Genomic DNA, 23,859 nt, shown 5'->3' with positions numbered 1-23,859 from the left:
TTGTGATCTGTTACTTAATGAAAAAGAAAGCAGTTCATTAAACAATGTGCTGTATACAATGGTATACCCTGGCCTTTGTAAAAATAGCTACATATTGTATAGATAGATTTACATGTCTAGGTATTATAGATAGGTGGATGGTAGCCATGTAAGTAAGCAGGTAGGTATGCAGGCAAGTAGGTAGGTAGGTGTGCAGGTAAGTAGGCAGGTGTGTAGGTAAGTAAGTAGGTAGGCAGGTAAGTAGGTAGGTGTGCAGGTAAGTAGGTAGGTGTGTAGGTAAGTAGGCAGGTGTGTAGGTAAGTAGGTAGGTGTGCGGATAAGTAGGTAGGTGTGTAGGTAAGTAGGCAGACATGCAGGTAAGTAAGCAGGTGTGTAGGTAAATAGGCAGGCATGCAGGTAAGTAGGCAGGTGTGTAGGTAAGTAGGTAGGTGTGTGGATAAGTAGGTAGATGTGCAGGTAAGTAGGTAGGTGTGCAGGTAAGTAGGTAGGTGTGTAGAGAAGTAGGTAGGTGTGTGGATAAGTAGGTAGGTGTGCAGGTAAGTAGGTAGGTGTGTAGGTAAGTAGGTAGGTGTGTAGGTAAGTAGGTAGGTGTGTGGATAAGTAGGTAGGTGTGCAGGTAAGTAGGCAGGTGTGTAGGTAAGTAGATAGGTGTGTAGGTAAGTAGGTAGGTGTGTGGATAAGTAGTAGGGGTGCAGGTAAGTAGGTAGGTGTGTAGGTAAGTAAGTAGGTGGGCAGGTAAGTAGGTAGGTGTGTGGATGAGTAGGTAGGTGTGCAGGTAAGTAGGTAGGTGGGCAGGTAAGTAGGTAGGTGGAAAGCTATGAAAAGTCTAGCAGGAGACACACCAAAGCATGAATCCTTTTTATAACTGCATAGTGGAACCATAGGTGATTTTCATTTTCTACTCTGATCTGTATTTCCTAATGTCTTCTCTCATGTGTGTGCACTTTGTTTAATTAAAAGTTACAGAAACAAGCACCACCACCAACAAAAAAGACTCTAAACACTTTCATATCTGGTCAAATTTTGCTGCCAAATGATTCATGAAAAAACCTTTTAGAGCTTTCTGGATATTGTAATTTCAGCTAAAGATTGGTGAGCTAGAAAATATTTGCACTGGAACTGTATTACCTATTTCCACTAACAGATCAGGTGGCCTATAGCACATGTCCACTAGGGTATTGTTTTTGTCATTTTTTTCTTCAATCCTTACCCCTATGCTCCACCAGGATTTCTGCTGGCAGATTTGTGGATATCCAGACGTATTATAGAACCCAATCTTGCTACTTAACTGTCTGCTTCTTTTGTGTGGAACAATCCTCTCCATCCCTGGATTCCATTTTAAGCAATATCTTCCAAATCTCTGTGATAATTAGATTTCCCACTCCAGCTTATAAGTCAGATTCACTTGATTTACTCTGCATATTCTACATGATGGAGTATAAATGTCCAAGGTCATGTCTTATGCCTAGCTCTCTTCCTAACCGCATGCTCATATGAATCACCGGATACACTTTTCCTTGCCAGAACTGCTGTCTTCAGTAATAATTGGGTTCATCTAGGTTTCCCCTTTCTTGCTCATATTTGCTTTAAATCGCTCTTAATCAGATTCACTAGACTTTAGGGAAATAACAATACAGCTGTTATCAAAAGGTATATCAAATATTTATAACACACCATGGAGTTTGTTTTGTTTTCAGAAAGAAGGAGTCTCACTATGTTGCCCAGTTTGGACTCGAACCCCTGGGCTAAAAGCATCCTCCCATATCAGCCTCCCAAGCAGCTGGGACTACAGGTGTGAGCCACTGTGCCCAGCTACTAGCATTTTTTTTTTTAATAAAAGAGCTCCCTCAGTACTCTCATGGATTATAATTATTAATAAACTCATAAATTCAGACAATTTGGTTTTCAAATATCTGTTTAAATAAAGTAAGGATGTTATTACAATTCCTGAATGTTAGAACTGGTTGGTGCAAGAAGAGAAAGCAGCAGTTTAATTGTCCACATCAAGGCACTGAGGGTGCCAGGATGGAAAAGGAAGTTCACGGATGAGTGCTCATTCATTCTCCTTCAGACCACAGTTGCTGCAGTTACCTTCCCCAGGCACAATTCTGCATAATGGTGCTTTCCATTACAAAACTACTCACTTGAATCATTTAAATATTGCAAAAAGTATACAATTTACCTATGTAATAATGTTATTTATAGCATGCCTTTCATCCATGGATATGCAAGAGCTTTAAAAGCCACACTTAATACAGACTTACAGGTGCTTCCAATCTGACCCATGCAAGCAGGCTAATATTGCTGATGTCATTGAGTCTATAGATGAAAAGATGTGAGAGTATCTTCATATATTAATATATTCCATGTCTTCATATTCTTAATATATGCCAACCTGTCCTAAGCTCTTTCCCAAGATCACACATCTCATTCTTTAAATACATTTTAACCCACTTTTGATCTATTTGACACTCAAACCTTTGGAATAAATGCCAGAATATGGCATTTCAAATGATTTTATGTGAGGACTCTTTTTTTTCTTCTTTTTTTAGACAGAGTTTCACTCTTGTTGCCCAGGCTGGAGTGCAATGGCGCGATCTCGGCTTACTGCAATCTCTGCCTCCTGGGTTCAAGCAATTCTCCTGCCGCAGTGTCCCAAATAGCTGGGATTACACGTATGCGCCACCATGCCCATCTAATTTTGTATTTTTAGTAGAGATGGGGTTTCTCCATGTTGGTCAGGCTGGTCTCGAACTCCCAACCTCAGGTGATCTGCCCGCCTCAGCCTCCTAAAGTGCTGGGGCGTTAGCCACCACGCCTGGCCATAAGGACTTTTTTTGTGAGCTGAAGATATGTGGATTAGGAAAAAAATACTAAAATATTTAGGTGCATTCTTAACATTTCTATGATTAAAAAGTCAGCCTTGAGATGGGAGGATCACTGGAGCTCAGGAGTTTAAGGCTGCAGTGAGCTATGATCACATCACTGCACTCTGTACTGGGCCACAGAGCAAGACCCCATGTCTAAAAATAAAATAAAAATTTTAAAAGTCAGTTTTGTATTAATGGGTATTCTTTTTTAGTTTTAACTTGCAAATCTCTCTAAGAAATTAACGACTTTTAGATATGTTTGGTAGGCTTCATAAGTTTCAGATGCAACATCATAATCTTCAAAAGATCTGTGCTTTGAAGATATAATAGTTACTCCATGTTACAGTTTGGAGGAAAATAGGTGGAGGTAATAGGTGGGGTGGACAGAGCCTAAGTGACTTGCTCAGGATTACCAACATGATCAAGGGCTTCCAGGGTTTTAAAGTTTAAAATTTCACATGGATGATGTGTTCTATCCTAGAATGTAGAGGGCAAATAATGGGAAGGTAACTATAGAAACAAACAGCTTAGCTACTAAAAGTGAATATTAAATAAATTAAAATAAGTAGTTTTGAAGATCATATCTATAGGTCAAATGAGAATTTAGGACAGTGCAGAAGAATTCCCCACCGTGATAATCATGATCCTCTCTCCATCTTTTAGTCTATCCTGGTGGAGCTTCAGTTTTATTGTGCTCTCCAGCATTTGTTGCAGAAATCTGCAGGAAGTTGTCATAGAAATGGGATGGAAGCCAGCTATGTTATCTCTCCAGGCTTCCCCAGTGTGACCCTGATATTATCCTGGAGCCAATTGTATACATTCCTTTCTTTCCCCATCCCATCTGCCCATCTTAAGCTGCCCGTGATCTGCACTCATCATGGGTGGCTAAACATTATTGCATAATCGGTCCTGGCCATAAAACTAGAAGCACAGCCACATCTTCAGGATCATAGCAATGCCAAAGTGAACATTCCTATGCAAATACCCTGTTGAACATGTGCAAGTGTGTGTGGAATGGGTTTCTTCAGCTCTACTTTCAACGAAGGGGTGAGGATAAGTACTACCAAGAGGGTTACAACGGAGGATGGAAGATCTGGGTCCAAGATCCTGTCTACTGCAGCAGCACTGAGCTGGCAGAAAGCAGCAGGCAAACACCTCCTTCGCCTTCTTATTAGGGGATGTGGAAAGGCACCGCACAGGGAAGCGAGGCAAAGCAAGAAAAAGTGAGCAGCTTCCCTCACAGCAGCAACCAAGTCACACTGCAGATGGTTAGACAGGCAGGCCTGCATTCAATATCCAGTTAACATTGAGCAGAGACTGCCTTCCACCTGCAAACCAGGGAAAGGAAAGGAAATGGGCTGTGTTATCATTGGCTTCATTGACCAGTGGCTCTCCCTTTTTTATCTCCAGAACTCATTTGTTATCCAGACACCCTACATCTGCCTCTAATTGAAGCCAAAGGTAGAAGGTTAGAAGACCGGCAGCTTAGGGACATAAGCAGCGGGGTTCTTGCCTGGATACGGTGCCAGAGACTTGCTGTCTGCTCTTTTCTTCTACCATCCTATCCCACTCCCCAAGGGATCTACAACAATAGGCTCTTAACGGGATAAAGAAGCCTTAGAACCATCCAAATCCATCCTAAACTGTAGGTGTATCAGTCAGGGCTCTCCAGAGAAGGACCACCAGTAGAAGATATATAAAAAGAAATTTTTATAACATATTGGCTCATGCAATTATGGAGGCTGAGAAGTCCCATGATCTGCTGTCTGCAAGCTGGAGACCCAGGAAAGCCAGTCGTGTGGTTTGAAGGCCTGAAAGCCAGAGGCCTGGTGGTGTAGATTCCATTCCAATTCTAAAAGCCTGAGAACCAGGAGAGCTGAGGGCAGGAGGAAATGGATGTTCCAGCTCAAGCAGTCAGGCAGAATTAATTCAACTTGCTTCTACCTTTTTGTTCTATTGAGACCCTCAATGGATTAGATGATGCTATCTGCTTTTCTCAGTTCACCAACTCAAATGCTAACCTCTTCCAGAAATAATGTTTAAATAGCTATCTGGGCATCCTGTGGCCCAGTCAAGTTGATGGATAAAATCAACCATCCTAGTGGGTAGAACAAATACAACTCCCAAGAGGGAGACAGGGGCAATCTTTAAGGACAGTGCTTTCTCTGGAGGAAACTCTGTACTAAGTTTGTTCAATACAGGGTGGTTCCTGACTTGGTTGGATTCACGAGAAGCAGACCTTGAGTCAAGGATTCATATGCAAGTGATGAGTTATGGAAGTGCTGATGAATGAGTGGGGCAGCCAGAAAGGGAAGAGAAGTCAAGGGAGAGTGTACTTTTAGGCAAAATCCCAGCTTTAGCTTGATGATGCAGAGGAGCTTTGAAATGTACATGACACCTCCAAGTATGTCCCAACTCAAGGGAAAGAGCTGGGTTTTTATAACATGTCCCACCTGTCATCTGCTAAGGCCCATCCCAAAGGAACCTAAATTCCCAGGCAATTCTGGCTGTCTGCTGGTGTGAGCAAAGTGACTCAGGACTGTAGTCTCAAGAGAGCCACAGGTGGCCATCAGGAAAAAAGCATATAGAAGTCAAAGGATGGCCACAGACACAGCCAGAATCCAAGGGAATCTGGGTAGGAGGAGGGAGGAAGCACCACCTTAAAGAAGAGTATGATGGAAAGCAGGAAAAACGGAATCTATTCAACACACGTATTTGCACATGTTCAAAAGGGTACATGCCCAAGAATATTCACTTCAGCACTGTTTTTAGATAGCAAAAAAATAAAAATAAAAAGTTGGAAACCACCTAAATATCCACTAATGGTGGGCTAAATAAATAAATTACAACATGTTGATTATCTTATTCAGTGAATACAAAAAATATGAGATTGTTATGCTCTTCAAGCTATATTATTAAATAAAAAACTCAAATTGCAGATTAATAATCTTATGCAAAATATTTTTTAAAATTTAAAATTAGATGTATAAATAAATTTAATTTACACATATCCATGTAGAAAAATGCCTAGAAAAAGGTCTAGAAAAGTATATGCCAAAGTGAGGAGACAATAGGGTTGCTGTGTCAAAGGGGACTCATAACATTTTATTCAACAGACTTGATTTTTAGAATATTTTCCAGTAACTCTGTGTTTATGTATTATTCATGTAGTTACAAACAAAATTGCCTTTGTAAAAGCAGGTCTGACATTTTGAAATGTGGAGCTGTAACTGATCTATGAACCACAGGAAAAAATCAAAATTTCTCCATTCCATCCTTACATTTTTGTTGTACCATGCCCTTGACAGAAAGCGGAAGTAATTTCCAAAGGTACCCTGACCCCCAGGAATCAAGATGGCCAAAAGGCATAATAATTTTCTGTGTTCAGCTGACATTTTGTTATGCAACTAAATGGACTCTTATCTTTCAATTCTTTAAGGTTTAAAGGTCTTCCATAAACCTGTTTTGGCAGGAAACATCAAGCTTTGCAAGATGCATGTTATATGACCCTCAAGGATGGAGCCTAGGACACTGTTTCACATTTGGAGTCTTCTCGCAGCCTCTGGTCCATGTTTTCTTCAAGATGGAGGCTGACCCAGTGTTGGTTGGCAGGCTCCCAAAGATTCTTCAGGGACATCGGCACTTTGCTTCCTTAAGGGTGCTAGAATACTTACATAAATAAAGAGCTTACTTCTCAAATATATGTAAATCTTAGGGTACTTTGATTTGGATGTAGCTTGACTTAGTGTAATGTATTCATGGGTTTTTAGGTCTTAAGATTTATATTGAGAAGACAGTGGCAAAGTATAGAGCATATAATAATCTTCAAACTGGTGACAAGGAAGGGTAATGAAATGAAATAATAGAACCAAGTAAGAGAAACCACAAGATCAAAAAGAAGGAATGGGGCTGGGCGCAGTGGCTCACGCCTGTAATCCCAGCACCTTGGGAGGCTGAGGCGGGTGGATCACCTGAGGTCAGAAGTTCAAAATTAGCCAGGTGTGGTGGCAGGCACCTATAATCCCAGCTACTCGGAGGCTGAGACAGGGGAATCATTTGAACCTGGGAGGTGGAGGTTGCAGTGAGCTGAGATCACACCATTGCACTCCAGCCTGAGCGACAAGAGCGAAACTTGGTCTCAAAAAAAATAAATAAATAAGAAGAAGGGATGAAGAGTAGATAAGTAATTTTGTAGAAACTGAGAGAGGATTCTCCCAGAGATGAAGTTACTGTATTTTTTTATTCCTTTCTACTGTCTCCTTTGCTAAAATGTTTCTACCTCCCAAATTAATAAAGAAATCCACAACCCTGTCTCATTCATAAGTAGCTATGACCCATCTCTCTCCTTTCATTCCCAATCAGTAGTTGTGAATGGTTTCCCACGATCATCACCTTCACAGCTATTCAGCTCTTCCACTTGGCTCCACTCCACATTGCTTGCTAAGGTCATTAGTATCTTTACAGTTTCAGAATCAGTTGGACATTTTTTATTCTCTTCTCACTTGAGAGGCAGTGTCATGTCATGAAATGAACCTCAGCTTGCTCCTTTTTTGAGATTTGACTTAAATGTCACCTGTTTCAGCAAGACACATGCTGACATGTCTTAGAAGTGTTGGATACAGTTTTCTCTTTGTCTTTTTAGTGCCGACACATACATTCCATTTAGAACTTTTGTCATTGTCTTATCATGACTTACAGAACTGTCCCCTGCAGTGGCATACCAGGTTCTTGAGGTCAAAGACTGTATCTACGTTAATCCTGTCCCAGTGTCCGGCCAATAGAAGGTATTCAGTAATAGCTATTGAGTGAATGAGTTAATGAATGACTGAATGAATTAGTAAATGAATATTCATACATAAGTCTGGAAAACAGAGACACAAAAGATAATAATTCTTCAGATAGCTAAGGAAGACACAGCCATAATTTGAATTGAGAGGAAGTAAAGGAGAATACAGAAAAAAAAAAAGGCCAAAGAACCCCAAGTTTGGGTCTAAAAACATAAGCCTAGGATATAAAATACAGAAAAACAATTGATCTGGGTAACGATTAATGAGGTCAAACCTTTTGAACTAGGTTCAATAATAATAAAAAGATTTTCCTTTAGCCTCTCTACTTGTACAAGGTACATGACTCAAGGCATCATTACCTTGTAGTAAAATAGTTCAACTGCACTCAGCTGACCTTCTGTGTTGATGACTACTACATAGTAGGACAGGCAAAGGTTTTGGTTCCAGTGACTCGATTTGTAAAGGAAAAATTCTGCCAGATTCCTTGAGTGCCCGGCAAAAGGCTGTTAGGCAATAATGTTGGAGAATCAATGGTTTAGGGCTAATTTCATCAGAAACAACAAAATAAGTATTCGAAGGTGTCAGAACATATTCAAACTAGTATTTCACACAGAAATATGTCTTGGTTGTAAGATCTTAGAAAGAGGCCCACATCTCTCCCTGGTTCTCACATGCCTCCCCTAAGGAGAGCAATGAAAAAGCCATTCTTGGAATAACACCTGACCATCCGGTGCCAATTAGGTCAGTGTCTTGGCAAGAGATTAGACCCAACTTGGGTCCGTGTCTGGACTTGGTGTTGATGTGCCTATCACAGGTCTGCTCAAATGAAAGAATCTAAGAACTTCACCAACTGTTTCTGGATAGGCCTGTCCCAAAATAGGCAGAGAGCACCAAAGCCTGAGGAAATGGTGCTGGTACAATATTAGGCATTATATTATATCAATATTAGATATCAATGACTAGGTATGTGGCATTATTCCCCACTTTGCACCAGCAGATAAAGCCATGAAGAAACAGGTAAAAAGGTTTATCACCTCTTGGCCAGGTACGGTGGCTCATGACTGTAATCCTAGCTACTTTAGGAGGCTGAAATGGGAGGATCACTTGAAGCCAGGAGTTCAAGATCAGCCTGGGCAACATATTGAGTTCCTGTCTCTTGAAAAAAAGTGGGGGGGGCAGTGCGGTTATCACCTCTTGCTCCTATGGAAAGGCTCACTGGAATCAGTCAAGTCCTATTGCTTCCATTCTCAACCTGCTCAGCCCCATGACTGTCTTACACCTGTTCTGCGCAGGCAGCATGGATCTGGACATCAGACAGCCTGGGCATACATTAACCCCTGCTTTGTGTGAGTTAATCATCTAACTCAACCAAACCTTAGCATCCTAATCAGTGAAATGGAGATAGTATTAGGAAATCCTTCACAGGGTCATTTAGGAGATTGGTCATGATAATGGATGTAAAGGGCTTAGTACTCTGCCTCTGCCTTAGTGTTAGTTATTATTATTGGTTGTGGGGACCACGAAATAGTCTTCCAGTCCATGCTTCCAGTGGATTGGGAGAGAGGGTTTGTTTATGAGCAGCTTGATTCACTATACACCCATCTAAGTCAACATTGACACTTAACATTTTGCAATTTTCTAACAGGTTTTCATCTACTATATTCAAGATGGAAACTGTGCCCCAGCCCCACACAGGCTGCCCATGCCTCTTGATATGTTAAACTCCCATACATAATCTCACTCACCCACAGGTGCATTCCTCAATATTCTTGAACCCAATGTAGGGGCTGAAATAAAAAGGCTGGCTTAGCCACCATACCTGTTAGGGTCAAACAGGGAGGCAGAACCACTAGGATATGTGTGCACACATGTGTGTGCATTTATGTGTGTGAATATGGATTTGTTACATAGATTCCACCTTGCACAATTGTGGGATGGGTTGTGTAGTCTCTGTAAAGCCTAAAAAACATTGCTGTTATAAAACAATAGTTTTATGGGGCCATTAAAATATATTTACCCATATAATTTCACTTTCTTTCTTCTTTATTCCTTGCATCTCTGAACTCCTGTCTAATGTCATCTTCCTCCTACTTAAAGAACATCCTTTACAATTTCTCTTAATTCTCTAAAGTGGCATCAAATTTTGTAGTCTAAAAATGTCTTTATTTAGCCTTCACTTTTTGAATATAGGAAAATCTCTTTTCCTCTAAACTCATACCCAACACTTCTGTGACCAGGTATGTGGGTTTTTGTGGGGGTTTTTTCCACACCAACCAATTCTCCAATTCTCTGGATACCAAATGAGTGTCCTATAATTCAATTGAATTCTGACACTATCTACCTGGAATTAGTGTCGGACCCCACAAGTTAAAAGTCCTACAAGACTACCCCCGCTTCAGAAGCCAATCAAAAGTCCAGGTGGTTGTCATCCATTCATCTGTGTTCCTCACCCACTGGCTATAAATTGGAGGTTTCCATGATCCCCTCCTTGCCGTCAATTATTTGCTAAATTGGCTCACAGAACTTAGGAAACACCTATGTTTGCCAGTTTATTTTATGGGTTACAGATGAACAGCCAAATTATGAAGTACACATGGCAGGGTCTAAAAGAGTTGGGGTGTGCCACCCTGCTGACACATGCACATAGTCATCAACCCAGAAGCTCTGTAATCCCTATAGTTCAGGGATTTTTATGAGGACTTCATCACATGGGAATGACTGGTTACAAACTCAAGCTCCAGGTCCTCTTCCCATCCCAAAGGATGAGGTGGGGGGTGGGACTGACAATTCCAAGATTCTAATCACAACTTGGTCTTCTGGTGACCAGTCCCCAACCAGAAGCCCACTGACAGTCACCTCACAAGAACAAAAGATGCTTTTATCACCTAAGAAACTCAAAGGGATTAGGAGTTCTGTGTCACAAATTGAGGTCAAAGACCAAGTATTAGAACAAAATATGTTACTAGCACCCCTATAGCTGAGGAAATTACAAGGGCTTTAGGAGCTCTGTGCCAGGAAATAGGGAAAAAGACTAAAATATACATTTTTTTTATTATGAATCACAATATCATGTTCTTAAAACATATTTTAGCTGGAGAGATGTGTGTGTATGTGTGTATGTGCACTTTTCTCTTAGTACACTTGAAAACACAATTTTGCTGTCATCCCACTTCTATTGTTGCTGTTGAGACCTATTGAATATATTGCTGCTCCTTTGAAGGCACTCTCTCTTTTCTCTCTGATTCCTTTTAAGATCTCTTTGTGATTGGTATTCTGCAGTTCCACTATGTTAAGTACCTTTCAGACTTACTGTACATAGATTTTTATCTTTTGAAAGTTTGTGAAAATGTTCAGCCATTATCTTATCAAATATTATGTCTGTCTTATTATTTCTTTTCTTTGCTTCTGAAAGGTTCATTACACCCATATTAAACTTTATTATTCTACATTTCTTGCTTCATAACTTTGCTTTCAAATGTTCCATGGCTTTCCCTTTCTATGAGGTATTTTGTGTAAATCAAGAGCTATACTCCTATTCACCAATTCTCTCTTTAGTCATGTCTAATATGGGTGGTGTCAAATTCATTGATGTAGATTTTTATTTCAATTATTACATTTATTTCTAGACATTCTATTTCATTCGCTTTCAAATCTCTTTAGACATTAAAGTTTGTCTATTTTTTAAACATTAAAAGAATTTTAATTCTGTGTCTGATAATTCCAGTATCTAAGGTCTTTGCAGGTCACTTTCTATTGTTTGTTGTTTCTGCTTATTCACCTCATGGTACCTTGTTTCCTTAAATATTTATTATATTTTTCTGTGAGCTACTTGTTTTCCTTGGAAATTTATTTGAGGAAATTCTTTGATGTCTGGAATTAAGGCAGATTCTTTCCTAAAGGATTTATACTTACTTTTGTCAGATGCCTGGGAAACCACTAGTCCAGTGTCCCTTGAAGCTAAATTTTCACCCTGACTGTGTTGTTATTATTGTTGTTGTTTTAACTAGATAGTTTGAATCTGTGCTGCAAGTGAGAGAGGAATTAAGCAGGACTTGTTTTACAGGACCCTGCTGATAAGACAAGATGCAAAAAAGAAGCTGGCCAAAACCCATCAAAACCAAGATGGCAACAAAAGTGACCTCACTGCTCATGAAGCATTAATTGTAATATATTAGCATGCTAAAAGATACTCCCACCAACGTCATGACAGTTTACAAATGCCAAGGCAATACCCAGAAATTACCTTATATGTTCTAAAAGGAAAAAGAACCCTCAGTTCTGGGAAATCCTCACCTTTTCCCTGGAAAACTCATGAATAATCAACACCAGCTTCATTAAGTCATCAAGAAATAACCACAAAAATAGCCAATCAGCAGCCTCTGAGGGTTGTTCTGCCTATAATGTAGCCCCACTTTCATTCCTTTGCTTTCTTTATAAACTTGCTTTCACTTCACTTTGTCAGCTTGCTCTTGAATTCCTTCCTGCGTGGAGTCAAGGACCCTTGTGGCTTCCTGGGCTGAGCCCCACTTTTGGGGTTTGCCCTGCACCACAAGTCTGTGTGGTTACAACTTTGCAGAGGTGGGTTTTCCCAGCTCTGTCCTGTACCAGGGAGCTGGGCAATTTTCCTTGCAATGCTACAGTGTGGTAATGGGAGAGGTGGGTATTGTTGATGGAATGAAAGCCAAATGCTGTACAATATTTAAAGAGGTTTATTCTGAGTCAAATATGAGGGACCATGGCCTGTAGCACAGCCTCAAAAAGTCCTGAGAACACATGCTCAAGGTGGCTGGGTTACAGCTTGGTTTTATACATTTTAGGGAGACAGAAGTTATAGGCTAAGACACAAATTAATACATGTAAGGTATACATTGGTTTGGCCCAGAAAGATGGGACATCTCAAAGTGGGAACTTACAGGTCATAGGTGGATTCAAAGATTCTCTAATTGGCAATTGGTTGAAAGAGCTAAGCTCTGCCTAAAGAGTTGAAGTCAGCAGAAAGAAATGCTTGAGTTAAGATAAGGAGTGTGGTATAGGCCAAGGTTCCTGTTATGTAGATGAAGCTTCCAGGTAGCAGGCTTCAGAGAGACTAGATTGTAAATGTCTCCTTTTGGATCCTAAAAGGTGTCAGATTCTCAGTTAAATCTCTTTTTGATCAGGAAAAGACCTAGAAAGGGAAGGAGCTTCTCTACAAAATGCAGATTTCCCCCACAAAAGAAGGTTTTGCAGGACCATTTCAAAATATGTCAAAGAAATAGACTTTGGGGCAAAATATTTTCATTTCCTTTAGGGCATGTTGTCATGTGATGCTATACCAGAGTCATATCAGAATTTGGTATCTTATTGCCACAAAAAGTCTGTTTTGTCCACCTTATGATCTCTATTTCAATGCTAATTCTGGTCAGTTGTGCCTAAACTCCAAAGGGAAGGGTATAACGCATCTGACCTCCCTTCCCATCATAGCCTGTGTCAGGCCTCTGAGTCCAAGCCAAGCCATTGCATCCCCTGTGACTTGCACTTATACGCCCAGATGGCCTGAAGTAACTGAAGAATCACAAAAGAAGTGAAAAGGCCCTGCCCCACCTTAACTGATGACATTCCACCATTGCGATTTGTTCCTGCCCCACCTTAACTGAGTGATTAACCCTGTGAATTTCCTTCTCCTGGCTCAGAAGCTCCCCCACTGAGCATCTTGTTACCCCCGCCCCTGCCCACCAGAGAACAACCCACTTTGACTGTAATTTTCCATTACCTTCCCAAATCTTATAAAACGGCCCCACTCCTATCTCCCTTCGCTGACTCTCTTTTTGGACTCAGCCCACCTGCACCCAGGTGAAATAAACAGCTTTATTGCTCACACAAAGCCTGTTTGGTGGTCTCTTCACACAGACGTGCATGAAATTTGGTGCTGTGACTTGGATCGGGGGACCTCCCTTGGGAGATCAATCCCCTGTCCTCCTGCTCTTTGCTCCGTGAGAAAGATCCACCTACGACCTCAGGTCCTCAGACTGACCAGCCCAAGAAACATCTCACCAATTTCAAATCTGGTAAGTGGCCTCTTTTTACTCTCTTCTCTAACCTCCCTCACTATCCTTCAACCTCTTTCTCCTTTCAATCTTGGCGCCACACTTCAATTTCTCCCTTCTCTTGATTTCAATTCCTTTCATTTTCTGGTAGAGACAAAGGAGACACATTTTATCTGTGGACCCAAAACTCCAGCGCTGGTCACAGACTAGGGAAGGCAGCCTTCCCTTGGTGTTTAATCATTGCAGGGATGCCTCTCTGATTATTCACCCAGGTTTCAGAGGTGTCAGACCATGCAGGGATGCCTGCCTTGGTCCTTCACCCTTAGCGGCAAGTCCCGCTTTTCTGGGGAAGGGGCAAGTATCCCAACCCCTTCTCTCCATGTCTCTACCCCTTCTCCACCTTTCTGGGGGGCAAGAAATCCCCAACCCCTTCTCCTTCACCCTTAGCAGCAAGTCCCGCTTTTCTGGGGGAGGGGCAAGTACCCCAACCCCTTATATCTCTGTGCCCCGATCCCTTATTTCCATGCCCCAACCTGTTATATCTCTGTGCCCCAATCCCTTATTTCCGCACCCCAATGTCTTATATCTCTGTGCCCCAATCCCTTACTTCCACACCCCAACCTCGTATCTCTGTGCCCCAACCCCTTTCCCACTTTTCTGGAGGGTAAGAACCCCCGAACTGCTTCCCTCCATGTCTCTACTCTCCCTTTTCTTTAAACTTGCCTCCTTCACTCCACCCTCCATTCCTCCTTCTTCTCCCTTAGCCTGTGTTCTCAAAATCTTAAAACCTCTTCAGCTCACACCTGACCTAAAACCTAAATGCCTTATTTTCTTCTGCAATGCCACTTGACCCCAATACAAACTCAACAGTAGTTCCAAATAGCCAGAAAATGGCACTTTCAATTTTTCCATCCTACAAGATCTAAATAATTCTTGTTGTAAAATGGGAAAATGGTCTGAGGTGTCTGATGTCCAGGCATTCTTTTACACATCAGTCCCTTCCTAGTCTCTGTGCCCAGTGCAACTTGTCCCAAATCTTCCTTCTTTCCCTCCTGCCTGTCCCCTCAGTCCCAACCCTAAGCGTTGCTGAGTCTTTCTAATCTTCCTTTTCTACAGACCCATCTGACCTCTCCCCTCCTGGCCAGGCCAAGCTATGTCCCAATTCTTCCTCAGCCTCCGCTCCTCCACCCTATAATCTTTTTATCACCTCCCCTCCTCACACCTGGTCTGGCTTACAGTTTCGTTCCATGACTAGCCCTCCCCCTCCTGCCCAGCAATTTACTCTTAAAAAGGTGGCTGGAGCCAAAGGCATAGTCAAGGTTAATGCTCCTTTTTCTTTATCCCAAATCAGATAGCGTTTAGGCTCTTTTTCATCAAATATAAAAATCCAGCCCAGTTCATGGCTCGTTTGGCAGCAACCCTGAGATGCTTTACAGCCCTAGATCCTAAAAGGTCAAAAGGCTGTCTTATTCTCAATATACATTTTATTACCCAATCTGCTCCTGACATTAAATAAAACTCCAAAAATTAGAATCTGGCCCTCAAACCCCACAACAGGACTTAATTAACCTCGTCTTTGAGGTGTACAATAATAGAAAAAAGTTGCAATTCCTTGCCTCCACTGTGAGACAAAGCCCAGCCACATCTCCAGCACACAAGAACTTCCAAACGCCTGAACCACAGTGGCCAGGTGTTCCTCCAGAACCTCCTCCCCCAGGAGCTTGCTACAAGTGCCAGAAATCTGACCACCAGGCCAAGGAATGCCTACAGCCCAGGATTCCTCCTAAGCCATGTCCCATCTGTGAGGGACCTTACTGGAGATTGGACTGTTCAACTCACCTGGCAGCCACTCCCAGAGCCCCTAGAACTCTGGCCCAAGGCTCTCTGACTGACTCCTTCTTGGCTTAGTGACTGAAGATTGATGCTGCCTGATCGCCTCAGAAGCCCCCTGGGCCATCACAGATGCCAAGCTTTGGGTAACTCTCACAGTGGAGGGTAAGTCCATCCCCTGTTTAATCAAAATGGGGACTACCCACTCCATGTTGCCTTCTTTTTAAGGGCCTGTTTCCCTTGCCTCCATAACTGTTGTGGGTATTGACAGCCAGGCTTCTAAACCTCTCAAAACTCCCCAACTCTGGTGCCAACTTAGACAATACTCTTTTAAGCACTCCTTTTTAGTTATCCCCACCTGCCCAGTTCCCTTATTAGGCCGAGACACTTTAAATTATCTGCTTCCCTGACTATTCCTGGGCTACAGCTGCATCTCATTGCTGCCCTTCTCCCCAACCCAAAGCCTCCTTTGCATCTTCCTCTCATATCCCCCCACCTTAACCCACAAGTATGGGACATCTCTATTCCTTCCCTGGCAACTGATCACATGCCCATTACCATCCCATTAAAACCTAATCACCCTTACCCCACTCAATGCCAATATCCCATCCCACAGCATGCTTTAAAAGGATTAAAGCCTGTTATCACTCGCCTGCTACAGCATAGGCTTCTAAAACCTATAAACTCTCCTTACAATTCCCCCATTTTACCTGCCCAAAAACCGAACAAGTCTTACAGATTAGTTCAGGATCTGCACCTTATCAACCAAATTGTTTTGCCTATCCACCCCATGGTGCCCAGCCCTCAATACCTTCCTCCACAACTCACTATTCCGTGCTTGATCTTAAAGATGCTTTTTTCACTATTCCCCTGCACCCCTCATCCCAGCCTCTCTTTGCTTTCACCTGGACTGACCCTGACACCCATCCGTCCCAGCAGCTTACCTGGGCTGTGCTGCTGCAAGGCTTCAGGGACAGCCCTCATGACTTCAGCCAAGCTCTTTCTCATGATCTACTTTCTTTCCACCCCTCCGCTTCTCACCTTATTCAATATATTGATGACCTTCTTCTTTGTAGCCCCTCCTTTGAATCTTCTCAACAAGACACACTTCTGCTCCTTCAGCATTTATTCTCCAAAGGATATCAGGTATCCCCCTCCAAAGCTCAAATTTCTTCTCCATCTGTTACCTATCTCAGCATAATTCTCATAAAAACACACGTGCTCTCCCCACTGATCATGTCCAATTAATCTCCCAAACCTCAATCCCTTACAAAACAGCAATTCCTTTCCTTCCTAGGCATGGTTAGTGCGGTCAGAATTCTTACACAAGAGCCAGGACCGCACCCTGTAGCCTTTCTGTCCAAACAACTGACTTTACTGTTTTAGCCTAGCCCTCATGTCTGCATGCAGCAGCTGCCACTGCTTTAATACTTTTAGAGGCCCTAAAAATCACAAACAAGGCTCAACTCACTCTCTACATTTCTCATAACTTCCAAAATCTATTTTCTTCCTCATACCTGATGCATATACTTTCTGCTCCCTGGCTCCTTCAGCTGTACTTACTCTTTAAGTCCCACAATTACCATTGTTCCTGGCCCAGACTTCAATCCAGCCTCCCACATTATTCCAGATACCACACCTGACCCTCATGACTGCATCTCTATGATCCACCTGATATTCATCCCATTTCCCCACATTTTCTTCTTCCCTGTTTCTCACCCTGATCATGCTTGATTTATTGATGGCAGTTCCACCAGGCCTAATCACCACACAGCAGCAAAGGCAAGCTATGCTATAGTACAAGCCACTAGCCCGTCTCTTAGAACCTTTCATTTCCTTTCCATTGTAGAAATCTATCCTCAAGGAAATAACTTCTCAGTGTTCTGTCTGTTATTCTATCTGCTATTCTACTACTCCTCAAGGATTATTCAGGCCCCCTCTCTTCCCTACACATCAAGCTTGAAGATTTGCCCCCACCCAGGACTAGCAAATTAGCTTCACTCAACATGCCCCAAGTCAGATAACTAAAATACCTCTTAGTCTAAGTAGACACTTTCACTAGATAAGTAGAGGCCTTTCCTATAGGGTCTGAGAAGTCCACCACAGTCATTTCTTCCCTTCTGTCAGACATAATTTCTCAGTTTAGCCTTCCCACCTCTATACAGTCTGATAACGGACCAGCCTTTACTAGTCAAATCACCCAAGCAGTTTCTCAGGCTCTTGGTATTCAGTGGAACCTTCATATCCCTTACGGTCCTCAATCTTCAGGAAAGGTAGAACAGACTAATGGTCTTTTAAGGGTACACCTCACCAAGCTCAGCCTCCAACTTAAAAAAGATTGGACAGTACTTTTACCTCTTGCTCTTCTCAGAATTAGAGCCTGTCCTCGAGATGCTACAGGGTACAGTCCATTTGAACTTTTATATGGACGCACTTTCTCGCTTGGCTCCAACCTCATCCCAGACACCAGCCCTCTAGGTGACTATCTTCCAGTCCTCCAGCAGGCTAGACAGGAAATTCGCCAGGCTGCTAATCTTCTCTTGCCTACTCCAGATCCCCAGCCATATGAAGACACCCTAGCTGGAAGATCAGTTCTTGTTAAGAATCTGACCCCTCAAACTCTACAACCTTGATGGACTGGACGCTACCTAGTCTTCTATAGTACCCCGACTGCCGTCTGCCTGCAGGATCCTCCCCACTAGGTTCACCATTCCAGAATAAAGCTGTGTCCATCAGACAGCCAGCCTAATCCCTCCTCTTCCTCCTGGAAGTCACAAGTACTCTCCCCTACTTCCCTTAAACTCGTATTTCTGAAGAACAGTAATAACCCTTATGAGCCTAATACATCCCTTCATTCTATTAGGTCTGTTCATCCTTACCCTACTTTTTGCAACAGGGATTTATGAAGTCACCCCCACCACTTAGGCCAAGCCCCAAAAAACTAGTCATCCCTACTATCTTCTGTCCGGTCATACTCCTATTCTCCATTCTCAACTACTTATAAATGCCCTACTCTTGTTTACACCACCAGTTTACACTGTTTCTTCAAGCCATTACAGCTGATATCCCTTGGTGCTATCCCCAAACTGACACTCTTAATTCCCTCTTAGAGTGGATAGATGATCTTTGCTGGCAGGGCACCCTCCAATACTTCCACCCTGATGAAGTTCTATTCTTTACTTTTATACTCACTCTTATTCTCATTCCCATTCTTATGCCACCCTCTACCTCTCCCCAGCTATCTCCACCACACTATCAACCTTACCCATTCTCTCCTAGCCGCTTCTAATCCCTCCTTAGTGAACAACTGCTGGCTTTGCATTTCTCTTTATTACAGTGCCTACACAGCTGTCCCCGCCTTACAGACAGACTGGGCAACATCTCCCATCTTCCTACACCTCCGAACTTCCTTTAGCAGCCCTCACATTTACCCCCCTGAAGAACTCATTTACTTTCTAGACAGGTCCAGCAAGACCACCCCAGACATTTCACATCAGCAAGCTGCCGCCCTCCTTCACACTTATTTAAAAAACCTTCCTCCTTATATCAACTCTACTCCCCCCATATTTGGACCTCTCACAACACAAACTACTATTCCTGTGGCCGCTTCTTTATGTATTTCTCAGCAAAGACCCACTGGAATTCCCCTAGGTAATCTTTCACCTTCTCGATGTTCCTTTACTCTTCATCTCCAAAGCCCAACTACACACATCACTGAAACAATTGGAGCCTTCCAGCTTCATATTATAGACAAGCCCTCTATCAATACTGACAAACTTAAAAACATTAGCAGTAATTATTGCTTAGGAAGACACTTACCCTGTATTTCACTCCATCCTTGGCTACCTTCTCCTTGCTCATCAGACTCTCCTCCCAGGCCCTCTTCTTGTTTACTTATATCCAGCCCCGAAAATTACAGTGAAAGGTTGCTCGTAGATACTCAATGTTTTCTCATACCATGAAAATTGAACCTCCCCCTCTATGCAGTTACCCCATCAGTCCCCATTACAACCTCTGACAGCTGCCGCCCTAGCTGGATCCCTAGGACTCTAGGTACAAGACACCCCTTTCAGCACTCCTTCTCATCTTTTTACTTTACATCTCCAGTTTTGCCTCGCACAAGGTCTCTTCTTCCTCTGTGGATCCTCTACCTACATGTGTCTACCTGGTAATTGGACAGGCACATGCACACTAGTCTTCCTTACCCCCAAAATTCAATTTGCAAATAGGACCGAAGAGCTCCCTGTTCCCCTCATGATACCGAAACGACAAAGAAGAGTTATTCCACTAATTCCCTTGATGGTCAGTTTAGGACTTTCTGCTTCCACTATTGCTCTCAGTACTGGAATAGTAGGCATTTCAACCTCTGTCACGGCCTCCCATAGCCTGTCTAATGACTTCTCTGCTAGCATCACAGACATATCACAAACTTTATCAGTCCTCCAGTCCCAAGTTGACTCTTTAGCTGCAGTTGTCCTCCAAAACCGCCGAGGCCTTGACTTACTCACTGCTGAAAAAGGAGGACTCTGCATATTCTTAAATGAAGAGTGTTGTTTTTACCTAAATCAATCTGGCCTGGTGTATGACAACATAAAAAAACTCAAGGATGGAGCCCAAAAACTTGCCAACCAAGCAAGTAATTACACTGAACCCCCTTAGGCACTCTCTAATTGGATGTCCTAGGTCCTCCCAATTCTTAGTCCTTTAATACCCATTTTTCTCCTTCTGTTATTCGGCCCTGTATCTTCCGTTTAGTTTCTCAATTCATCCAAAACCATATCCAGGCCATCACCAATCATTCTATACGAGAAATGTTTCTTCTAACATCCCCACAATATCACCCCTTACCACAAGACCTCCCTTCAGCTTAATCTCTCCCACTCTAGGTTCCCACGCTGCCCCAATCCCCCTTGAAGCAGCCCTGAGAAACATCACCCATTCTCTCTCCATACCACCCCCAAAAAATTTTTGCCACCCCAACACTTCAACACTATTTTGTTTTATTTTTCTTATTAATATAAGAAGGCAGGAATATCAGGCCTCTGAGCCCAAGCCAAGCCATCGCATCCCCTGTGACTTGCACGTATATGCCCAGATGGCCTGAAGTAACTGAAGACTCACAAAGGAAGTGAAAAGGCCCTGCCCCACCTTAACTGATGACATTCCACCATTGTGATTTGTTCCTGCCCCACCTTAACTGAGTCATTAACCCTGTGAATTTCCTTCTCCTGGCTCAGAAGCTCCCCCGCCCCTGCCCACCAGAGAACAACCCCCTTTGACTGTAATTTTCCATTACCTTCCCAAATCCTATAAAACAGCCCCATCCCTATCTCCCTTCGCTGACTCTCTTTTTGGACTCAGCCCACCTGCACCCAGGTGAAATAAACAGTTTTATTGCTCACACAAAGCCTGTTTGGTGGTCTCTTCACATGGACGGGCATGAAAGCCTGAACTAGTTTTTCAGGTTTTATTGGGATTCTCTTGTCCAAGGGTGGAGGGTTCATTCAGTCAGTTAGGAGGCTTAGAATTTTCTTTTGGTTTACAATATGTTTCCAGGCCAAGCCTACACTAAGGGTGTGGTTCTTCAGGGTACCATCTTTGAGGGAAGAGGGTCTCCCAGGATGTCCCACTTTGCTGTCCCATGCTTTGCCTCCTGCCTCTGGTGCTCCCAGAGGCAACGAAAGCTGAAGCTCAGAATCACCAAGCGTGGCAAACGTCCCCCAGCTAAAAGCTGACTCTGCTTCTCTCAGTTCCCACTTCCCCTCAGATTTTGCCCTGTGTATTTCTTGGTTTCTTGCCAGCTCATCAGTGCTTTTAAGAAGGCTCTGATTTTCAAACTTTTTAGTTATTTTCAGCAGAAAGGATGATTTGGCTAACTAGATTGCCATATTGCCAAAAGAGATCCCCGCAGAGCTTGTTTTTGTGAAACATAAAGAGAAGAAAATGATGTTTAATATGATGCACAGGTTCGTAAATAATGCTCTGCTATTATTCTTGTGAACAGGTATTTCAATCATCTTATGTGAATCAAGCACAAAGTGGCTTTTCCTTTCTTCTCAGGTAGGATGAAGCATTACAAGTCAAGCATGTGACTTTCTAAAAAAAAGAGATAAAAAGACACGTGAAGAAGGAAATGGATTACAGAAATCAAAGAAGGGTTCTTTCCCTTGGGTTAGAATTATAAAATTTCCAAGTGAAGATGAGTAAGTCTATACTAGTGTCAAAAAAGTATAGGAGTAAAAACAAATAATCCTGAATAAATAACATGAATCTTTTGACACTCTTAAATTGGCCTTATTTTAAAAAAATGGGTAGAGTTTATCTGCTAACTTTTCCCTAAGTACAGACACAAAAAGGAAACTAAGCAGGAATCCTTTTCTCTTTCACCCAGATGTAAACATGATTTTTGTCTAGTGAAAGTGGTAGGCACCAGAACGAAGTTCTCCTAACTTACCAAAAAATAAGCAAAAACACCTGAGTGAGCATCTCCTTTCCAAGGAACCATATGCTAAGTCACTCCCCCGTGTATGGATGGCTCCCCTCAGAGACAGGTAGACACTGAGCTTCCTTCCTTTGAGGAGAACAAGAAGTAAACAGCAGGTGCCACCAGCCTGGCCTTGGATGCAGGAGACCACTAGGTGGGCTCAAGGCCTTATTTTCAAAATTATGAATTGAATTTGATGACCATTAGGGTCTCTCTCAGATTATTAGGATGAATAAACAACAGGGAGCTTTTGTTTCTTTTGTTCTTGCAGGTCCGAGGCTCCCATCTAAACATCAGCTGTTCTGAAGCTCCTTGCACACACTGGGGAAAGCTGCCCTGTCTGCCTTCCTCTGCAAGGTCTCTGCATACACTTAGCCTCTCCCACAGTCCAGTCCAGCACCACTTTGGCCCTGTTCTCAGTGAGGGAGAAGGGAAGGAAAAATCATATGGGAAAAATTCAGACTGCAGAAGTGGCCTGCCTGAAAAGTCACAGCAACAGGAAAAAATAAAATAACCTGGGAAAAAACTCAGGCTGCACCTGCAAACAGATAAGCAAACAGGGTCCAGCTCAAAAGCTCTTTGTTCTTTGTACAATTAGTGAGCTCCCAGGAAAGTTTCCTCCCCTTTACAGGCATATACATGGTGGGAACTTGCACAGGGAGGGAGGGGGCTTACCTAAAACAAACCCATAGTTATACAAACAAGAGAAGTGTGGCTTTGTGCTTGCCTAGAGACATAACCACAGCTTCATAAGAGAAGAATTGCACAGACAGCTTTACTGGTAAGAAAAGTTACTCAAACAGTTACAGGGAAGAGAGCAGTTTCTTATAAAACTTTTAAATTGAGCTTTTAAATTCAGCTGTAACCCGGCAATCCACTTGGACTCCCCTCTCTGCTGCAGAAAGCTTTCTTTTTTTGCTTATTAAACTTTGACTCCAACCCCACCCTTGTGTCTGCATTCCTTAATTTTCTTGGACGTCAGACAAAGAACCACAGGGAAACTGCTACATTAAGGTACGTTGGTGAGACTGCAGCATCAGCATGGTGGCACAGTATTAGCTCAGATAGACTCCATCCCCTAGGATATTTCTATAGAAGAACTTTTATGAGAGAGTGAGTGGCTATGGGAAGAGGGTTTTCTAAATGCGGTGGGGTTTGGGAATGGAGATGTTAGGCTCACCCTTGACCCTGAGCTAGGCAAGTGGCCAGAGGGATGAGAAAGGATGGATTATCTAGGTCTAAACTATTAATAATATCCTCACATTGGAAACTGGCCATGGCTTTCATAGCTTCTCTCACTCAAATTTGTATTACATGCCATGGCCAGTTTAATCTTCCAAACATTGTTATTACCACCTAACTCTCCTGTCTCAAATCATTCGTGGCTGCCTTCTGCTTGTACAATAAAGTCAAAATACCTTAGCTCGGCTGGCATGGTCCTCTGGGAGTGAGCACTAATTTATAACTTCCCAAAGTCCTGGTGTTCTAGAAATGCCTGAATCCACACCTACCCTTGAGCTTCCCACTTTGTACAAGTATTTCCACTTAATTCTTTCTATAAAATATAGTGGGGCTTTGTTCTGAAGTTGGCTCCTTAAGAAGAGGAAATGTTTCAGGACAAAGGCAGACAGCTGTCTCTGCTATTAAGGCTCTTTGATTTGGCTCAGTACATTCCAATCTTGCTTCCGTAAACCATCCTCATTTTCAATCGTGTTATCCACCTCCTGAGTCCCACTGTGGTTACATAGTTCTAATCTCTCCACCTGATTCTGGGGCATTTCAAGGTCTAAGTGGCAGCAGTAGGATGCCTTTCTTTCACTTGAGTTTTTAGTTTATTAATCAATACAATGTCTGTGGATAACATC

At 42.6% G+C, this 23,859-nt stretch overlaps 2 long non-coding RNA genes across 2 annotated transcripts; one reads left to right on the top strand and one right to left on the bottom strand.

Annotated features, from left to right (window-relative positions):
- Positions 1-4,565: 4,565 nt before the first annotated feature.
- LOC100935834 (uncharacterized) lies at positions 4,566-7,484 on the bottom strand. The gene is made up of 2 exons (XR_150637.1): positions 7,263-7,484; positions 4,566-4,746 (listed from the first exon to the last, which is right to left on the bottom strand). It is a non-coding gene; the product is annotated as an uncharacterized LOC100935834 (long non-coding RNA).
- A 75-nt stretch (positions 7,485-7,559) lies between these two features.
- On the top strand, positions 7,560-22,937 carry LOC129061032 (uncharacterized). The gene is made up of 4 exons (XR_008527989.1): positions 7,560-7,654; positions 13,544-13,701; positions 21,515-21,570; positions 22,266-22,937. It is a non-coding gene; the product is annotated as an uncharacterized LOC129061032 (long non-coding RNA).
- The last annotated feature ends 922 nt before the right edge of the window (positions 22,938-23,859 follow it).

The sequence above is a fragment of the Pongo abelii genome, chromosome 1 (genome assembly GCF_028885655.2).
Source record: "Pongo abelii isolate AG06213 chromosome 1, NHGRI_mPonAbe1-v2.0_pri, whole genome shotgun sequence".
Classification (NCBI taxonomy): domain Eukaryota; kingdom Metazoa; phylum Chordata; class Mammalia; order Primates; family Hominidae; genus Pongo; species Pongo abelii.
The sequence above is the reverse complement of the archived record's forward strand: the minus strand, read 5'-3'. Positions and strand labels throughout refer to the sequence as shown.